Source organism: Pan troglodytes, chromosome 3 (genome assembly GCF_028858775.2).
Source record: "Pan troglodytes isolate AG18354 chromosome 3, NHGRI_mPanTro3-v2.0_pri, whole genome shotgun sequence".
In the NCBI taxonomy this organism is placed as follows: Eukaryota; Metazoa; Chordata; class Mammalia; order Primates; family Hominidae; genus Pan; species Pan troglodytes.
Genome location: NC_072401.2, coordinates 67,363,115 through 67,367,352, shown reverse-complemented (window position 1 = coordinate 67,367,352; position 4,238 = coordinate 67,363,115). Strand labels below are relative to the sequence as shown.

At 37.5% G+C, this 4,238-nt stretch overlaps 1 pseudogene; it reads left to right on the top strand.

The window, feature by feature from the left end:
* The first annotated feature begins 774 nt into the window (after nucleotides 1–774).
* On the top strand, nucleotides 775–1,077 carry LOC735516 (non-histone chromosomal protein HMG-14-like; annotated as a pseudogene).
* Nucleotides 1,078–4,238: the final 3,161 nt, after the last annotated feature.

Sequence of the window (4,238 nt, the reverse complement as noted above, 5' to 3'; positions counted from 1 at the left end):
TATTATTTATTTATTGGGTCTTGCTTTGCTAACTTTATTTATTTATTTATTTATTTATTTATTTATTTATTTATTGGGTCTTGCTTTGCTAACTTTATTTATTTATTTATTTATTTATTTATTTATTGGGTCTTGCTTTGTTGCCCAGGCTGGTCTTGAAGTCCTGTGCTTAAGTGATCCTCTGGAGCTTCAGCATCCCAAAGCATTGAGATTATATGTGTGAACCACCGCCTAATACTCAACCTTTATAAGCAGTTGAAGTGGGCTGGATTTTGTCTTCTTTATTACAGAAAGTCTTTGGATATTTAATTTAAATTAAGGAAGGCAGTTGAAATTTAAAAGGGAAAATATATTTTTCCCTTTTTCTTAAAATGTGATACTTTATTGGTCTATCTTTTGCTTTTCAATTCTTTATAGACATGAAGGTATAAAACATATTTATTTGGAGATAAAAACGGTGGCAGGACAATTGAGAGAGGCAGAGTCTCACTGGGGAGTTGTCAGAGCTGTGGTGAACATCACATACCCTTCTCTGCCTCCTTTGTTGAGCTGATCTACGCAAATGCAGGCCCTGGTTGTTCAAGGGAAGACTGAAATCCAGGCTTGTATATGAAATGTCCTGATTTTGAAATGTTGGTTCAAGTTTTCAAAATGTAGTTAAGGCAGTGGGTCTCAGCAGCTCGGGCGGCGGGAGGAGCTGCAGCCCAGCTTCGCGAAGGCTCTAGGTGCGCCCCCGCTCGCAGGAACCTGGCACATGCCCTCCCCGCTGCCAGGATGCCCAAGAGGAAGCTCAGCTCTGACAAAGGGGCCGCCAAGGAAGAGCCCAAGAGGAGATCGGAGCGGTTGTTAGCTAAACCTGCTCCTGCAAAAGTGGAAAAGAAGCTGAAAAGGGCAGCAGGGAAAGATAAATCTTCAGACAAAAAGGTGCAAACAAAAGGGAAAAGGGGAGCAAAGGGAAAACAGGCCTAAGTGGCTAATCAAGAAACTGAAGATTTACCTGCAGAAAACGGGGAAACGAAAACTGAGGAGAGTCCAGCCTCTGATAAAGCAGGAGAGAAAGAAGCCAAGTCTGATTAATATCGTATACCATGTCTTATCAGCTGTACCTGTCTCCCTTCTTGTACAATCCAGAGGAATATTTTTTATCAACTATTCTGTAAATGCAAGTTTTTTAGTAGCTCTAGGAACATTTTTAAGAAGGAGGGAATCACACCTCATCCCATTATTTAAGTGTAAATGTTTTTTTTTTTTTTTAAGAGGTGAAATTATTCGCTGGTTGTTTATTTTTTGGTACAACCAGAAAATACTGTGGGATATTGAATTATGGGAGGCTTTGGCTGTCTTGAGTGTCAGCTTAACATTCCATAGCTGGGGAGGTTAGTTTTTATATCCTATAATACAGAGCAGGTTAAATGGCAATATAGAGTATGTCCTGCATTTAATGTCTTGAATATTTTAAATTACTTCTATTCCTATGTTTTGTAGTAGAATTATTTCCCAAAGAAAACTACTCCTTGATCATGGCTCTCCCTGTGAGAAATGTGTGCACTCTGTAACAACTTTGGTTGTGGTAGTCCTGATTTCCTAATAACTTTGTTACTGTGCTGTGAAAGATGAAAAATTTGAATATGTCGTGTATATGCTATTCAGTTGTGAATTGGTGGGACGTATTTACCAGCTTATCAACATGTGAAGGTACTGGTACTTGATAGCTTTTAAGGAAAATTTGCTTCCAAATTTTAAGAGGGAAAGTCACTGGAATAACGTTAAAAAAAGAATTACAATACATGGCCTTTTAGATTTTTGGTACGTATGTTAAGAACTGTGTACAAATTGAAATGTCTGTACTGGTCCTCAACCTATAAAATCTCAATGATGAAAGAAAAAAATAAAAAAATAAAATGTAGTTCAGGCAAAATATATTATGTATGATGGTCTTGTTTGAGCTCTCATCCTCAGTCTTGTCTTCTTTTGTGTATTCAATAAATATTTATTGGAAATAATGAAAAAATGGTTTGAAGAAGACAATTTATTTAACTTATATTAAACATTTGTACTTAAAGCAGATCCTTCTTTAAATCAAGAAATTGTACTATAAACTTTTCTTTAATAATTTCTTATTCAGAAGTTGATTATTTTTCAACTTCTGAAAGGTAACATGATGCTATATTCAAAACTTTTGTTTCACCCGGAGTAAAGCAAGTGTAAGAACGCAGAATCATGTCTTTATTTGAAATTATTTTTATGCCTACTTTAGAATTTGTTGTGAACCCTTCCTAAAGACAAAAATAATTTATTCAGGTAACAAAATTGCTTTTGAAGACCTTGTATGGCTCATGAATTATTTTATATATCAGATTTAATTATTTCCAGTTTAAAAAAAAAACAATTTCACAGTAAGATTGCTCTTCTCTTGGGGGTTGTAATCAATGTGTATGGAACACCGATAATAAACTATCAGGTTTCTGCTAGTTATGGTTGTAAGAGTTAAAGAAAGAGAGAAGAAACATGAAATGCAGCTTGACAGTTAAAGACACATTTATTTTAGAGAAAATAAACCTGAGAGGGTCTTCTGGTCGATTTCCGTCAGTAGCACCTTCTCTTACAGACTAAGAGTGTATATTGGTTTTAGGGTGAGGGGGCTTATCACAAGCTTGGAATGTTTCTGTGTGAGGGAAGCTTATGGCAGAGTTGGAATGTGTCTGGGTAGAGGGGAGGTTATCTTGGGGCTGACATCTTTCCGGCTGGAGGGGGTTATCTTGAGGCTGAAACCTTCCCTGCCAGAGAGGGGTTATTTCTGGGCTAGCATGTCTCTGGCTGAGGAGGAGTTTGGAATGTTTCTGGTTGGAGATATTAGTTGTGGTTTATTTTTGTGCTGACCTTAGCTGATACCTCTTGGATTTAGGGGGTTTTTGATTAAGGTGAACTTTAGAATGAGGGGCTTGTCCAAGATGGTGATGCTCCTACTCTGTCAATGGTAACCTTTAAAGTATTTTCATCTTGGTTTTCAAGATTGTCCTTAAAAGATCTCCAGTTCAAGATCTCTGATCTCCTCTTGGGCATTATTGAGACTCCTCCCAAAACAAACAACAACATAAAGCTTAAGTCAATACAAATATATCTATTTCACATGGAAATCTATACACAATTTTTTTTTTAAGTATGCTTTAACTCAGTCCGGGCAGAGTGGCTCATGCCTGTAATCCCAGCACTTTGGGAGGCTGAGGTGGGTGGATGGCTTGAGGTCAGGAGTTTGAGACCAGCTTGGCCAACATGGTGAAACCTTGTCTTTACTAAAAATACAAAAAAAAGTAGCTGGGCGTGGAGGTGTGTGCCTGTAATCCCAGCTACTTGGGAGGCAGAGGCAGGAGAATAGCTTGAACCTGGGAGGTGGAGGTTGCAGTGAGCCGAGATGGCGCCACTGCACTCCAGCCTGGGTGACAGAGTGAGACTGTCTCAAAAAAAAGAAAGAAATAAATAAAGAAAAAAGTATGCTTTAATTCTAGTGTAGAAATATATTTGAATTTATAAATATATTTTGAAACTCATTTTTATAAGTGTGGACCAGCATGCAAATAAATGCTAGTATTCTGAGCGGGTCCTCTTTCTATGTGAGAAAAAGAGGGAGAAATTGAATATATACACCAGCAATGGCCAGACCATATGTAAAAATAAAATTCTAATATGCAAACTCTGTAACAACTGGTTCAGAAAGCCAAACCACAAACTGTGCAAAATGGTCATGACTTGATCAGTAAATAACAGCTTCCCTAATTTTGCTTCTGGTTCCTGTTCGGAATTAACCATAGAGAGCCAAATAGGTACCTTCACTTCTAGTTAGCCTGCCTCCAGCTACCCAAGGCCAACAACCTACAATTTCACTTTGAAGATTTCTCACTCCCCTGCTGGACGTTGAATCTTTGCCAAAAGCAATTGATGGTGGCTGACTCCCTTGCTTTATGGCAAGCTCTAAATAAACAGTCTTTGCATATTCTCATTTGGATGGTTTTAATTTATTTTCATGAGAGTTATATATTTTTGTTGGTTTTTTGAAAGGGATGAAAAATGGTTTGTTGGTCTAGGAATTAAATTGACATAAGACAGATTAACAGGAGAAAAACAATTTTATGTGTATATGCACAGAAGTTCATACGAGAAAAGGCCAGTTAATTGAGGCTTATATAGCATCCTGAGCTACAGAAAATAACTGTGGTTTGGTGCTTCTGGAACGTGGTGAA